This window comes from Cryptomeria japonica, chromosome 7 (genome assembly GCF_030272615.1).
Source record: "Cryptomeria japonica chromosome 7, Sugi_1.0, whole genome shotgun sequence".
NCBI lineage: Eukaryota > Viridiplantae > Streptophyta > Pinopsida > Cupressales > Cupressaceae > Cryptomeria > Cryptomeria japonica.
Window position 1 is genome coordinate 342,385,837 of NC_081411.1, and position 18,415 is coordinate 342,404,251.

The following is an 18,415-nucleotide window of genomic DNA, read 5'->3' on the forward strand; positions in this document are numbered from 1 at the left end:
CCCATTTTTTGAAGAATGTTAAATCCTTTTCCATACTGTGTTGTAGGTATTCTAACATTGTTTATCTTTTGTGGGACTTCTTCATCTTTGTATAGCCATTATAGCACATCTTTATCTTATGTTTCCTTTGACAAGGTCCCAACACTAACAAATGCTCCATCAAATATTGGAAGATGTCTCACAATTGGTTGTTGTTTAGATTTTGATGGTTTTCCATAGGATTCAAGAGAGAGTGGTAATTGGGATATTGAATATTCTCCATTCCCTTGATCTCTTAGCTGCATTTATTTTTCCATACTTTACAAAATTGAGGTAAATGATTTTTCTTTGGATTGTGTGTTTGAAGATGATGCCTCCCTATTATGAGGAACAATGACCTCTTGAGCTGGTTTGAGATTACTGTAGTACTGAAATGGATTTGAATCTGCTGAGATCATGATTTCCTGCCCATTATAGGGAAATTTTAGGCATTGATGATATATTGATGGTACTGCTTGTATGTCATGAATCTAGGGTCTTCCCAAGAGTATGTTGTATGATAAGTCCAAGTCTAGAACTTGGCAGGTCGTGTCTTTCTACAAAGGTCCCACTTTGATGGGTAATATCACCACTCCTTTAGAGGAATTCTCTTCTTCATCATATTCTTTGATGGTGATCTTTTTTCAGGGATCAACTGCATCTTCTGAATAACCTAGAGAACATACAAGACTCAATGAGAAAATGTTTAAGCCAGCTCCTCCATCTATTAGGACATGTTTAACTTGCATCTTATGATTAAGGACTTCAATATGCAAGGGAGCATTATGGGGATGTTGTAAGGACAAGTCATCTTCTTTGGTGAAGGATAAGCAGTGAGGGGTTGTGAGGTGTCCCACCATGGTTAATTGATATATATCAAGGTCTTTAGACATTGTTGTAGTGACTAATGCTTGTTCAAGAATTTCTTTGTGTGCAGGTGAAAGCTTTAAAATTTCTAAGATAGATATTTGTGCAGACATTTTCTGTAATTGATCCACTAGACTATATTATTTTGTAGTGGATGACATGTTAGGGGTAGGACCAAGCAAAACAATTTTATCTTTTCTTCTTGTAATAGCATGAGCAGGTTCTTGATGTTGCTTTTCTTTAACTACAATCACATTTACCATATTATCATATGTATGAGCGTAGGTACCTTTGCTTTACCCTTACCATTATGTGTTGCTAATGATTCACCCTTCTCATAGTTTGGAAGTGTATTTTTAAAAGATGTATGAGATTTTTTTGTCATATGTCCATCTATAGTTATTATTTCAATATCAATCAAATCTTGGATGACATGTTTCAACCATTGACAATTATCTATATGATGTCCTTTGTTTTGATAGAAATCACAATAATGGTTGTCATTCCACCAAGCAGGTTTTACCTAAGGTTTGTAGTTCCTTCCTTCTGGAAAAGTAATCAATTTGTTTGCGAGCAACATTTTTAATGCAGATCCAAGGGGTTCACCAATGTTCATAAATTGCCTTCAAAATAAATTTTTGATAGTTACTTTTTGGTGATTGTTGTTTTGTTGATCTGTTGCTGAGTGAGTGGATAAATTGAAAATCGGTTGTTTTGGTTTCACATTGTTGTTATTCATTATCCCATCATTCATGACATTATGATTTCTATTCCAAAACTTTTGCTTATCATTTTTATTGTTGTTAGTGTTGTTAGGAGGATGCACTCCTTGAAATATTTTTAACTCACCCTTCTTTATCATGGCTTCCTCCATTCTGATTCCATTATCAATCATCTTTCCAAAACTTTGATGTCCTTGCATTTTTAGATGATAACTCATTTGATCATTTAGGTTGTCGATGAATATGTCCATTTTTTCATATTCTGGCACTGTACAAGGATATCGTGAAGCTAACTGTCTCCATCTTTGTAAAAATGTCATGAAAGGTTCTCCACTTTTTTTGTTTTGCATTACATAGGTCTAGCATTTTTATTTCATGTTGTATGTTGTAAGCGTATTATGAAACAAACTTATCCACCAATTCTGAGAATGATTTGATCCCGTAGGGAAGTTTGGAAAACCATTCCATAGCTAGTCTAGTTGACCTTTTTGGAAATAATCTCATCAAGTAGGTATCCTCATGTGCAAACTCCATACTCATTGTGCAAAATTCTTGTATATGATCTTGGGGATCAGTGCTTCCATCATATTTTTCGTATCTAGGAATTTCAAAACTTACAGGAAATGGTATCATGTTTAGATTCATGTTGAATGGATAAGGACAAATTTCTTGAAGTGAGTATCTTCTAACATTTCATCATTTCATATCTTGAATTTATGTTTGCAGTGTTTGTATTTGTTTCGATTAATAAGAAAAACAGGTTTTAAGGACCCGAAACCTTTAACATAGGAGTTTAAAATTGATCATCAAAGAGTATCCAGACCATAAAAGAACAACTTACAAAATGAATGGCAATAAAGCCAGTAAACAGAAAGGACAATAAAAGATAGAAACAACAAAATAGAGAAAACCAGGAAAACATTGCACAATTATAAATCCTTCAAGAGGTCCTTCGCCTTAATCACCAGTTGGTCATAGTTGGCCACAACAGCTTTGAGTTCATCTTATTTGGCTTATTCTCCTTCATTTTACCTCTGGTTCTTGTTCTGGGTCCTTAAACATCTCCTGTGCCTTCAGTGTCAAGGTCAATTTCCAAGGTGTCCTTCTCCTCCTCCAATTTGCTGATGAGGGTTCTGGTATTGCCAACAGAGGCCTTCAAAATGTTTAGGCTTTGCTCAACAATACTTTTTAGGCATTCCTCAATTTTGCTGAATTTACTGACAGTATCTGCCATAAGTTTGATCCATAGAATTAGCATTTGCTTTCCTCTCAATCAGATCTTTCTCAATTTGCTCAAATCTAGGGTTGAAGTAGTCTCTTATATTTTCAGCTCTAGCAATAGTTTTGGTCAAATCCTCCACATAATCTGCCATAGACTTCCCTTCACCAATGCTGATAGTTTCTAGAATTAGGATTATGTGGTTGAGCTTCTTGTTGTCCTCCACCACTACCTTGTAACTAGTGATTAACCATTCCATGGTGTCCATGAAACCTTTCAAACCCTCAAGAGGAGGGTTTGAGGAGGGAGCTATCTCACCAGAGTTGTCCTATTCTTTATTTTGGGTGTCACCAACAATGGCTTTATCAACTTTTCCTTCAGCCCTATGTTCAATATCTTCCCCAGTGATCACCTCCTCTGGGTTTTGGTCAACTTCCGAAATCTTTCTCTTCTTTTGTTCCTCCTTCTCCTTGATATTCTCTTCCTTTCTCTTTTGTTTGTTCCTAGTTTGGGTAGGGCCTTTGGTTTTCTTTTTTAGTGAACCCTGGGGTTCCTCCTTCTCAGAATCTTTAGAGGCCTCTTCCTCCGAGGAGGAGCTAATCTAGAGAATTTTACCTTTAGGTTTCTTACCCTTTGAGGAGGAGGACCTGGTTTTCCCATGTTTCCTCTTCTTACCCACTTTAGCTTTTGAGTCATCCATACTCTCCTCAGACTCTCTTGTTGAATCACTATCTGTATCCTCATCCAAAGAAAAAATAGAGTCTGACCCTTCCTCCTTTGTCTCAGAAATAGAGGGATGAGGGCGGGAAATTTGGTTATCCTTGAGGTGGTCATAAATTAAAACCATTAAACTTTGATGCATGACAGTGTCACCCTTAGCATTCTCTTTATAGGCCTTAATGGTGGCATTCATAGAACACAACAAAAAATATGGAATGTTAACTTTCTCATCATGCCTAAAATGATTCAGCAAAACAAAACGGTAGCCATACACTTTTGTGAATCTACCATCTAAAGTAATATAGCACATTATAGCAAAAAGGACCTCCCTCCATGGCTTAACAAAAGCCCTAGGAGGATAGTAAGTTTTGCTTAGCTTCACCAGACATTTTTTCTCCTTCATAGTTTTAGGATATCTTTCGATGGCCTCCTTGCTCACTTTTATGTCTCTATAGTAGTTGCTTCCTTCCCTTCAAAGACCTATGACTTGAGCAAAGAGCTCTTCATCTATAGCGATGGACTGATCTCCCATCTTCAAAGTGCCCTTTCTCCAATTTTTACAAAAGAAGTTAGAGACTGTGGCATCCCACCCATGGAGCCTCTCCATAAATTTTGAGAAACCACCCTTCTGCAAAATGTTCTAGATGACCTCCTTCTATTTCCACTCCTTACAATTTCTAGGTTCATAGCGGCATCTATTTCCTCCCATCTTTTCATTGTTCAGAGCTGAATGTTGAAAATTGTGGAGAGCTTTAGGCAGGGAGTTTCTCAAAGCTACCAAATTTACCCAAAAAGTGTGGGAAGTGATTGATTGAGTGTTATAATAAATGGTGCTGACAATATTATAATTGCTCGAAGCACTCCTTTTAATCCGTTTCATTATTATTTTATCCATTTATAATCTTAGGGGTACTATTGTATCGGTCCTTAAAAATGATTAATCTAACATCCTTTAGGAGGCCCTGTTCTCCTATCCAAGTGATCATTTCATCTTGATTGACCACCACATTGGCTTTCCAGTCAGCAAAACCATTAGCTTCACGGTAGATATGAGATATGAAACTTTTCTCAAAAGTGTTAATGAGGTCTCTAGCAGCCATTATAATGTTATTGATAGATTATGAGGGCTTAGATGTCCCCTTGAGGCATTTGATGATGTTGTTAGAGTCCCCTTCAATCCATATGTAGGGGAAATTCCATCTTTTTGCAAGGAGAATACCTTGGAGTACTGCCATTGCTTCTGCCTTGTGATTTGTTTGGCTTCCTATTGGAACAACAATCATTTCCTTGCATATACCTCTCTCATCTCTAAGAATATCTCCACATCTCACAGGGCCCAGATTACCTTTTACAGCACTATCAAAATTGACTTTGAACCAACCATGAGGGGAAGTTTGCCATCTTGCTTCTAATCTTTTGTTTTTCTTGGGGTCAGAACTGCCAGCATTCTTCAAACTCTAGGAACTTAAAATGTGAGATTCCAAGGGGTTGACCGAAAAGAAAGGACCCCCAATTATCCCAATGTTCTCCACAATCGCCCATTGAATTTTCTAAAACACAATATCCTAAGTAAGAGAAGTGTCCCTAAAAATATGATTGTTTATTTCTTTCCATAACCCCGACAGAATGTGAGGGAGTGATAGCTTCCACAGAGATCTCAAAAAGGAGTTAGACCATTGATAATTCTAGGAGTAGAACAAATCACTGATAGTGTTAGGAAACACCCAATCAATGAAAAAACTCTTCAGAAACCTTTCCCAGATAGAAGCAGAATAGGAATAGTGGATGGCCAGATGGTCCACGATCTCTTCCTCCTCAAGACACAAAACACATCTATTAGGGAATACAAATCCTATGCCCTTGAGATTGTCTAAGGTCAAGATTTTGTTTTGAAGAATAGTCCAATAGAAAAAGTTGATTTTAGGGGTCAGACCCTTTATCCAAGCTTTAGACCAAAAAGGATTTTCAGAGGGGGCAGGGAAGAGAACACCATATGTAATGCCCTACCAGGAAACCCTGAAGGGATTAAGCTAAAACACACGAATGGAGTGCACATAAATTTTTTTTAAAATTAAACATAACATAATGATACAATGAGTTATCAAAAGCTCAGATAACACAATGGAAGACTAAACAAAACCTAAGGAGTTTCCCAACGCAATTACGTAACTTAACATCTAACTCAACTCACAACATCTGACCCAAACAAGCAGGTTAACTTAATTTCATGTTGTTACTTTAAACAAGGATTTAATTCATTCAATAAATTATCATTATAGAAAATAGGATGCATTCATCCATTATGGTTGTAGATGAGCCTACCATGAGGAAATTTACGCATTGTGGTTAAAACATAGATAACATATGAATTCATCCATTAAGGTTAAAATAAAGCTAATATGATGAAGTTCTTTTATTAAAGTTAAAATATAAATAGCTAAATGAATTTCATCCATTAGAATTACAATTTAGGTAATATGATGAGTTCATCCAACAATTGTTATCCATTCATTTCGTTCAATTTTACATTAAACACATGCCATGCATCTTGTTCCAAAATGCACTATAATTTCATCATTACTAGTGAGATCTTCTCATGCATACTTAATTTCATTAACAATAATAGAATTCATTCTACTAATCAAACTACACTCTTTCATGATCCAATTTACTGCATTTAAGAGATGACTGTATACATGCATTTACAATAAATCTCATCTAATCCACATATACATTCTATCAAAAAGCCATCCATAGATGCTAACACTAAAAACATGAAACATAAGAACAAAAGTATCACATAACATGAAATTGATAACGGAGTTCACCCCTAAAGGGCTACATCTCCGGATCTGCTCAACTACAAGACCCCTCTAATCATTTAAATAAGTTAAGGGTACATAAGTTTCACATTGTTTACATTCCTGCCATCAAAGTGATCATACCAATAAACAACCAACCACATCGGTCAATAAATATCTAAAAGATCCCTGAATAGGAAAGGATCCACTCAACTTAATAGAAATAAATACAAGGTCCATTGCCCAACGGTACTCCAACTAAAGACCTGACCTGCTATGGTCAACCACAAATCAACACTCGACACCCGCATAAAGGACAAGACCAGTTATAACACCATCACAAGGCAACAACCAAACTAGAGACCGAAGACATAAACAGGTACCCCAAATCAACCAAATGACAGGGTCCAAACAAACATATCAAGGCCTTGCCATTACTTTAAACAAAAGCGAATACAGAAATTAAACTTGCATAGGCAATAACCGGAAAAGGACAATCTTCTTTCCTATTGGTTTAAACAATAAAAGTCGATCAAGTTTTCTAAATGATCTAAGTTTTCAAAAATACATTAACAGAAAAATCACCATAACAAGGTGGATACAATACTACAATTGTAATATTACCATTTGTCTATTTCACAATACAGAGGAAGAATATAACTAAACCATTTATTTTACTAAATCAAGATATCATTAACTTACCAATTTTCCAATCGATACATTATTAAATTTCCAATAATTCTAATAGCATATCATTTAAGTTTTCAAAATATCCAATGATAACATTTCATTTTTTAATTACTCATATACTTTAGTATTCCATTTCTAAAGTTTCCAGTTGACCTATTTTCATTCACATCCAATAATTCTATATGCCTGAATAACATATCATTTAGAAGTTACCAAAATATATTTTATTTTAAGAATTTTCCAATTAAAAACAATATTTAATCTTTTTCCAAAAAGATACTTCTTCATTAAGACAGATACCCAAATTAAGTATTAACTATTATATATTTACTATCCCCTGGAAAATAAAATATAACAATTAATAATTTATTAATAATACCCAATGACCAATTAAATATTAATTTATATATATATTGTTTTAAAAAAATAGGGGATACCATTGCAGGCCCCACCTCCCATCACGGGAGAGGTGGGAAGACCTCGCAGCTCCCCCCACGGCCACTGTGCGGCCCGCGGGGAGGAGGGCGCAGGTAGAGCCCTTGGCTCCTCCACCCTCCAACCCTAGTCCACCTAAAAGAAAAAAAAAAAATATATATATATATATATATATATATATATATATTTTAAAAACAACATGATTTTAAATTAAAACATCAATCCCATTAAAATACAATAAACTAAAACAAATTTCTAATAAACATAAACCCCAATGTTGATAAAATTCACAGTTTTACAGAGAGGCTAAAATGTTTTTTTTTTTTTGGTATCATAGGTTATTAGATACTCAAGAAATTGAGGAATACCCAAACCCACAAGAAATTTTCTTCAAACTAAGTCCTTATTTGGCAAAATAAATCATTTCTCACCCATGATTTAACCAACTTTTCAAGAACATGAGCTATTTTGCATGGATTTAAAAACCCAAACCCAAATCCAACCAAGAAATCAATCTGGGAGATTTAAACCCAATCAAAACAGGGAGAATACCAAACACAAATCTTTGAGTAAGCAAATAATCAAAATGATACACAGATTCCTACCACTTTTAGCCATCTTGGATGAGATTTGTTGCAGAGCCCAATCTCCAAGCTCCGGATCAAATCTTCTCTTCCAGGAATATTTTCCCAAAATTTCCTCCTAAGTTTTTTTCCAAAATGTCTCTTTGGGAATTACTTTTCCAAAAATTCTTCTCCCAAAACATTTCCAAACCTAGGGTTAAATAGAAGAATCCCTTATTTTAGAATTTAAAGAACTTTTGAATAAATGGATAAATAAAATAAAATAAAATAAAATAAAAATCATTCTTTTCAACTATTCAAATAATCTAAACTTGCTTTTCTAATTAAAAATCAAAATGCTTTTCTCCCTCACTAATTGTAATTTTCTTAATATTAACAAAGCTAATATTTGTATTTCACAATATTAATGAGGGTAAAATATTTTTAATTAAATTAAATTCTCAAAATCAATCTTTCACACTATATCAAATATATATGAATAAAACTTACTTTTCTAATCAAAATTGATTTTCTTAAATAATTAAATTTAACCTTTCTATTCCAAAAAGCAAAAGAAATTAAATTATTTCTATTTCGAATAAATTTAAATCTTCCCTTTCAAAATATATAAATCGAATAACTTTATTATTTAAAATTAATCATTAAATTAAACTTGCTACAAACATGAATAGAGCAATTTTTAAATTAATAATTAATTATATGAAAGAAACCTATTTACTTTAGTTTGTTAATTACTAATGCATAAATGAACACATTGAATCAAAATAACTACATAGGATTAAATACTCAGTTTTACCACACACCAAGCATGCAACCCAAGAAAGCCAACCAAATACCCAAATGAAAAGGGAAACTGATGGACCACAGACGATGCTCACTTGAGCATGACTAGGATAAAATGAGGGTTTTACGACCACGTAACCCAAATTCTAAGGACGAAAGAGATATACTCAACCCTGTGAATCCAGGTGAAGACGAATCTTGCACCTAGGTTGTACTGTACCTGCAATCTCCTGCAACCAAGAGTCACACAAGCATACATATATATATTTAATGAAGATGTTAGATCAAGATTAATAACAAGAATCAGGAGGACAATTAAACTTACATAAGAATCGATGCGAAAGCACATTAACAGGTACACACAATAATCATAATATCTGACTACAACATTACCTCATGGTAATTTAACCATTCAAGAATGCCACATAAAAAGTCAACCAAGGTCAAACCAGTTTTACAAAGCTAACTAGGGTAGGGGAACTACATTCTCCCCCCTAGGCTCCAACTTACTCCCGAAAGTTGTAAGGCTGAGCGGAAATCATGCAACACGTATTAGCCCTGAAAATCAATTAACAATTATCAATTTGCACATACTAATCCTTCCATAAATAAATGAAACATGATTGCTTAATCATTTATGAATGTCATTATCCATTGGCAAGATACAGCTAAAACCATACACTTCTTAAAATATTCTAGGAATTATCCACAATCATAGCAGAGAAACATGAATTTTCTTCCTTTCATTACACCAAATTAAAGCATTAAAAGATATAGACAACAATTACCATACTCATCTACAAATATGACAAGAAAACATGCCATCATGATCAATTTCCTTTACCAATCCATCTTTTTCATAAAACTTTATCGCATAGAAATAGCTTCAAATATCAAATTCTACAACCAAGTTAACTTTCATGAAATAAGAGCAACGTAAATAACTCAATTGTTTATACTTGCCAGGCATATAAAAACCTTTCCAAAGACTATGTCCCATAACATAGTGACAAGTTAACACAATTTACTCCATGATTACACATGATAATCATCCACATAACTGGAATGCACAACTCAAAAGGCCACATGTGAGCATGTCTAATGCTCGATTCAAGATGACATGCATGATCAACATCTCTATGCCTGATCTTAGAATAAATAACATGATCATAAATATCCAACATCTCACTCAAGGGCTTGATGGTGCTAGGGCACACCATAGCGGTGCTACCTTCCATACAAGACCCTTGTGAATATCCCTTGTTGTGTAAGGTGGTTAGCCTCCATGAGATAGTCACCACACATAGGTAGGTAGTGGATACTAGTTGTTCCATAGCCTCACATACCCCCATCCTCAAGGTTCCTTACGTCTACTTCCTCGTATACACTCAACCAAGACTGCCTCCTATGTTCTTGGAGAGGAATTCACATTACAACACAAAACTAGCATAAAAAAACAATAAGGATAAACCAGTTTAGCCACCAAAGTACAAAAGAATAAAGATAATAATCATCAATTCCAATAGTAAGGCAAGAAAATAATTCTGGAATTGCAACACCAAATCAAGTAAGCAAAAGATCGCAAGATTGTGGCTAAACCTTTAAGGTCAAAATAAAATAAATTGTTGGCCCACAAAGAAATAAATAAATAAAAATAAAAATAAAAATATCATCAGTGCACATAATATCACTATGTGACTAGCATCTAGCCACCAATGAGGAAGGAAGGAACAATCATCTAGCTATCGCAATAGCTCATCATGTGGTGTGGCCTAGTCACACATCTGCATGGCATGGCGGTGTGCACCTCGACATCACCCCACATCACGTCATCATGCAACATGGCTTTACCCTAAACCTGTTAGTAGGCTGCATGGCAATGTCTACTACATCCCCCATCATGTCTCAGTACGGCATGGCAATACTCCAAGCGGAAAGGGCACACAATGGACATATCCCGCATGGCAGTGTACCTTGCAGAAAAGGGCATGTGCAATTCACACCCCGCATAGCAACGTACCTCTTAGGATACTCGCTGTAAGCCAGAGGTATACATGGCTAAGGTCCACTCACATGTCTACCAACATTGGACAATTGGCAGCTCATGTGAAAAATAGCATACCTTTCATGAAGACAAGGAAAAATATCCTCCAATAAAACCATCATTTTTCTCAAGAACTGACATCAATATGCTCAAATAAATGATAGGAATAGGCTGGCACACATGAACCTTATAAATCGGTTCATCACAAGGGAAAGTATTGAGTACACCTATAATACAGTTTTACTACATAATTATATTTTTCCTCAAAATAGAGAAGCTAAAGTCATTTCGCGTCAACATTACTCGTACGTCATTCCATACTATTCAAGGAATGGTGACTTCTAATGCTACCCCTTCACATATTGACTTATGAACAACCAGTGGGTTGGCACTTAGTAAGGAAACAAATAAGCAACATCACATAAATAGTATGGTTTCCCATACTCATAAGCAAACATATCCTCCATGGTTAATTACTTCACCATCCCATGGGCACACATAGCAAAAACAAGTTTCTTACAATACACAAAGAATAGCACCATTACTAGTTTAGTCACATTTATGGGGAGTACTTTTCAATACGCTATCATCTACTCAAGAAAGGTTTTACCTATGATTTCCACATGAATCACTGAATAAAGTTTACTCTAGATACCAGTGCTAAAATTCTTAACAATTCACCATTACATAAGGAAATAACATTATTCCGATATCTTTTCTAAATCCATTAAGCATTCACAACCACATTACTAACTATGCAAATTTCGTTATGAAGCTCAAGACTTTCATCTTTCCATAAAAAGCCAAAAGTGAAAAAAGTACAATTTCACATGTTTTATAAACACTCTATTTAAATCAATGCACTCTTTAGTAGCATTACTAAAATCTAATAATCTAGGCAAAGAGGAGGAAAAAGAGAGCTCAATAACTAATCTATTTCCTACAAAGACACAAGATCAACAAGACCACACTACGAGCTAAAATTTCTCACTATAAGTCTATCATTTATTTGCATGGTTTTCATTTCGCTACTATTTTAGAAGGATACCAAATAGCCTAACAAGACATTTCCAATTACTATGGTTGCAACAGAATGTTCTAGTTTTTCCAAACAACAGAGATCAAAACAGGTAATCTTATCGATAATGCAAGACCTCTTGAGAACACTCACTACTTTAATACAATACAACCACATATCATAATTTGCAACCTATCATTGAAAATTCAAGGTACAGTAAGAAGATAAGCGAGGAGCTATCAACTAAATAATACACATTTATGCATACACATCAAACAAGATTTTCATTCACACTTTCTAAACATAATAAGGCAATTACATATATCCAAAGGCAAGTTCAATGGAGCATTGCTAAAATAGATCCTCAATCAAATTGGTTTAAAGAAACACATAAAACAACCTTTCGTGGAATACATTAATACACTCTCAAAGCTACTATAACATGTTCTATTTTGATAGTTCCTTTACAACCAAAGCAGTTTCACAAAATCAACTATTCGCATATTAATGCACCTTAATGAAGATAGAATTTAATTATATTACTCCTACGAAACACATGGAGATTTCTTTAATGTAAACATACAATTTTTCTCAATATCCAATATGAAATTTCAATCCAAAGCCCTTTTATAATCTAAAAACACATAAGCGTTATAGGGCTCACGCAAGGGCTCAAGAAATCGCAACCTTTCTCTTCCAAAAAATAAACTCATATAAGAGATAATTACATATATCAAAAATATTTGATTTCTAGAGAGAGAGAAGAGGAAGGATGATAATCATTCATTTTACTACAAAATAAGCATTCAATATTTACCATACAAGTCCTTCAAGTGGACAACACTAAGCTAGATCATAATCTTAATACAAGCACATTTCATACTTGTAGATTCCAGACAAGCACATATAATCACTCAAAAATCACCAACATCAAGAAGGTGAAAGCAAGGTGTGAACACACACGTTACACACAATTAAGGTCTACTCAATCACACTCATACAAAAAGGATGACACGCATAAAACATAATGTCGATACACCACACACCAACTAAGGGCACAAGTGAAACCAGAGATCCTAGTATTTGCAACATGGGCTCTGATACCAAATGTAATGCCTCGCCAGGAAACCCTGAAGGGATTAAGCTAAAACACATGAATGGAGTGCACATAATTTTTTTATAAATTAAACATAACATAATGATACAATGAGTTATCAAAATCTTAGATAGCACAACAGAAGACTAAACAAAACCTAAGGAGTTTCCCAACGTGATTACGTAGCTTAACATCTAACTCAACTCACAACATCTGACCCAAACAAGCAGGTTAACTTAATTTCATGTTGTTACTTTAAACAAGGATATAATTTGTTCAGTAAATTATCATTATAGAAAATAGGACGCGTTCATCCATTATGGTTGTAGATGAGCCTAACATGAGGAAATTTACCCATTGTGGTTAAAACATAGATAACATATGAATTCATCCATTAAGGTTAAAATATAGCTAATATGATGAATTTCTTTTATTAAGGTTAAAATGTAAATAGCTAAATGAATTTCATCCATTAGAATTACAATTTAGGTAATATGAAGAGTTCATCCAACAATTGTTATCCATTCATTTCGTTCAATTTTACATTAAACACATGCCATGCATCTTGTTCCAAAACGCACTATAATTTCATCATAACTAGTGAGATCTTCTCATACATACTTAATTTCATTAACAATAATAGAATTCATTCTGCTAATCAAACTAAACTCTTTCATGATCCAATTTACTGCATTTAAGAGATGACTGCATACATGTATTTACAATAAATCTCATCTAATCCACATATACACTCTATCAAAAAGCCACCCATACATGCTAACACTAAAAACATAAAGCATAAGAACAAAAGCATCACATAACACCAAATTGATATCGGAGTTCACCCCTAAATGGCTACATCTCTGGGTCTGCTCAACTACAAGACCCCTCTAATCATTTAAATAAGTTAAGGGTATGTAAGTTTCACATTGTTTACATTCCTGCCATCAAGGTGGACATACCAATAAACAACCAACCACATCGGTCAATAAATACCTAAAAGATCCTTGAATAGGAAAGAATCCACAAAACTTAATAGAAATAAATACAAGGTCCATTGCCCAACGGTACTCTAACTAGAGACCTAACCCACTATGGTCAACCACAAATCAACACTCGACACCAGCATAAAGGACAAGACCAGTTATAACACCATCACAAGGCAACAACCAAACTAGAGACCGAAGACATAAAAAGGTACCCCAAATCAACCAAATGACAGGGTCCAAACAAACATATCAAGGCCTTGCCATTACTTTAAACAAAAGCGAATACAGAAATTAAACTTGCATAGGCAATAACCGGAAAAGGACAATCTTCTTTCCTATTGGTTTAAACAATAAAAGTCGATCAAGTTTTCTAAATGATCTAAGTTTTCAAAAATACATTAACAGAAAAATCACCATAACAAGGTGGATACAATACTACAATTGTAATATTACCATTTGTCTATTTCACAATACAGAGGAAGAATATAACTAAACCATTTATTTTACTAAATCAAGATATCATTAACTTACCAATTTTCCAATCGATACATTATTAAATTTCCAATAATTCTAATAGCAAATCATTTAAGTTTTCAAAATATCCAATGATAACATTCCATTTTTCAATTACTCGTATACTTTAGTATTCCATTTCTAAAGTTCCTAGTTGACCGATTTTCATTCACATCTAATAATTCTATATCTCTAAATAACATATCATTTAGAAATTACCAAAATATATTTTATTTCAAGAATTTTCTAATTAAAAATAATATTTAATCTTTTTCCAAAAAGATACTTCTTCATTAAGACAGATACCCAAATTAAGTATTAACTATTATATATTTACTATCCCTTGAAAAATAAAATATAACAATTAATAATTTATTAATAATACCCAATGTCCAATTAAATATTAATTAATATATATATATATATATGAATCTCCAATAATAAAATATATATTAATACACAGCATTCAAAATTAAATAAAAAATTAATATATATTTATTAATCCTCATTAATAAAATATATATTAATAATAATTAATAATAGATAAATAAAAAAATCTATTAAAATAAACTTTACATAAAACAAGTTTTATATTATATATATATATATTTTGTTTTAAAAAAAAACTTTAAAAAGAATAGGGGAGACCAATGCAGGCCCCACCTCCCATCACGGGAGAGGCGGGAAGCCCCCGCAGCTCCCCTCGCAGCCACACAGTGGAACACAGGGTTTCCTTGTGGCCACCGTGGATGCAGGGATCCTTGCGACCACTTTGTGGTCACAAGTCCTTGCGGCCCACAAGGAGGAGGGCGTGGGTAGAGCCCTCGACTCCTCCTCCCTCCAACCCTAGTCCGCCTAAAACAATATGATTTTAAATTAAAACATCAATCCCATTAAAATACAATAAAAAAAACTAAAACAAATTTCTAATAAACATAAACCCCAGTGTTGATAAAATTCACAGTTTTACAGAGAGGCTAAAGTGTTTATTTATTTTTTATTTTTTTTGTATCACAGGTTATTAAATACTCAAGAAATTGAGGAATACCCAAACCCATAAGCAATTTTCTTCAAACCAAGTCCATATTTGGCAAAATAAATCATTTCTCAGCCACGATTTAACCAACTTTGCAAGAACACAAGCTATTATGCATGGATTTAAAAACCCAAACCCAAATCCAACCAAGAAATCAATTTGGGAGATTTAAACCCAAACAAAACAAGGAGAATACCAAACAGAAATCTTTGAGTAAGAAAATAATCAAACTGATACACAAATTCCTACCTCTTTTAGCCATCCTGGATGAGATTTGTTGCAGAGCCCAACCTCCAAGCACCGGATCAAATCTTCTCTTCTAGGAATATTTTTCCCAAAATTTCCTCCAGAACTTTTTTCCAAAATGTCTCTCAGGAATTATTTTTCCAAAAATTATTCTCCCAAAATATTTCCAAACCTAGGGTTAAATAGAAGAATCCCCTGACCTAATCCCTTATTTTAGAATTTAAACAACTTTTGAATAAATAAATAAATAAAATAAAAGAAAAATCATTCTTTTCAACTATTCAAATAATCTAAACTTGCTTTTCTCCCTCATTAATTTTAATTTTCTTAATATTAACAAAGCTAACATTTGTATTTCACAATATTAATGAGGGTAAAATATTTTTAATTAAATTAAATTCTCAAAATCAATCTTTCACACTATATTAAATATATATGAATAAAACTTAATTTTCTAATCAAAATTGATTTTCTTAAATAATTAAATTTAACCTTTCTATTCCAAAAAGCAAAAGAGATTAAATTATTTCTATTTCGAATAAATTTAAATCTTCCCTTTCAAAATGTATAAACTGAATAACTTTATTATTTAAAATTAATCATTAAATTAAACTTGCTACAAACATGAATAGAGCAATTTTTAAATTAATGATTAATTATATGAAAGAAACCTATTTACTTTAGTTTCTTAATTACTAATGTGTAAATGAACACATTAAATCAAAATAACTACTTAGGATTAAATACTCAGTTTTACCACACGCCAAGCATGCAACCCAAGAAAGCCAACCAAATACCCAAATGAAAATGGAAACTGACAAACGATAGACCACGTTCACTTGAGCATGACTAGGGTAAAATGAGGGTTTTATGACCACCTAACCCAGATTCTAAGGACGAAAGAGATATACTCAACCCTGTGAATCCAAGTGAAGACGAATCTCGCACCTAGGCGGTACTATACCTGCAATCTCCTGCAACCAAGAGTCACACAAGCATACATACATATATATATAATGAAGATGTTAGCTCGAGATTAATAACAAGAATCAGGAGGACAATTAAACTTACATAAGAATCGATGCAAAAGCACATTAACAGGTATGCACAATAATCATAATATTTGACTACAACATTACCTCATAGTAATTCAACCATTCAAGAATGCCACATAAAAATTCAACCAAGGTCAAACCGGTTTTACAAAGCTAACTAGGGTAGGGGCACTACACCATACATTGAAGAGACTGTAATATTACCTTTAGGTTAATATTTCCAAATGAGGGAGTCTTCGTCTTTATTCAACCAAGCCGATGACAGATGGTTTTTAAGCTTAATCAGGTTTGGGTGGATACTTTCAATGTTCTGCCATTTATTACCTATCTAATACCCTTCAACTAAAGGACCAAATGTCCTAATACAGGAGGAGGCATAAGGAGCCCATTCTGGAATATCAATCAAAGATTTATCAAAAAGCCAGGGATCTTCCCAGAATTTAACTTTCCTACCATTGCCTACTTTCCATATAACCCCTTTTGCAATGCTATCTCTACACTTAGAGGCATGATTCCAGATATGGGACCCATTAATAATGATATCAAAATTGATAAAAGAGGAAAGAGAAGAGGACAGAAGAGAGTACTTACTTCTCTAGATTTTACACCATTCACTGTCTGAGTGGAACACTCTCCAAACCTATTTAGACAAGAGAGCTTCATTTAGGATCCGGATTCTTCTCAGGCCTAGACCTCCTTTACTTTTTGGTCTGCATACCTGATCCCAAGCCACAAGAGACATTTTTTTCTTTTCCTCAACCCCCAACCAGAGAAATTTTCTTTGAATTTTCTCAATTGCATCAGCATACTTTACTGGAATTCTAAACAGGCTAAGGGTATAGATAGGTATGCTTTGAAGAGAAGATATTAGAAGTTGAATCTTTCTAGCCTGACTTAAAAGAGCTCCTTTCCAACCAGCTAGCCTTTTATGAAATTTTTCCACCAAAGAGCTCCAAAAAGAATCAGGGGGTGCAATGCCCAAGGGGAGGCCAAGGTAAGTGGCAAGAAGATCAGCAATCTGACACTCCAAGATTCTGTTGATTCTATGCTATCGTCTCTCTGGTGTATTGATGAAAAAATCTTCACTTTTGACCCAATTTATGAGCTGACTAGATGTAGAGACAAATTTACAAAGAGTGTCCTTCAGAGTTCTAGCTTCTGAGATACTTGATTCCCCCATGACAATGGTATCATCCACAAACTGTTGGTGAGAGAAGGTAAGATCAGTTGAAGAAGGTTGAAGTCCCTTAAAATATCCTCGCATCACCATGTTTTCCATAGACCTACCAAAACATTCAGCCATAATAATGAAGAGGATAGGGGAAATGGGATCCCCTTGCCTCAATCCTCTAGACACTTAGAAGAAGGGGGATGGAGAACCATTGATAAGAACAACAAAAGAGGCAGAGGTAATAAGCTGACTAAAGAGGTCAACACATTTGGTGGAGAAACCATAAGCCACAAGAACCTTCACAAGAAAAGACCAATCAACCCGATCATAGGCCTTAGAGAGATCAAGCTTGAGGATGAGTCCCTGTTTCTTAGCCCTAACAAGAGAGTTAATATTCTCATGGATAGT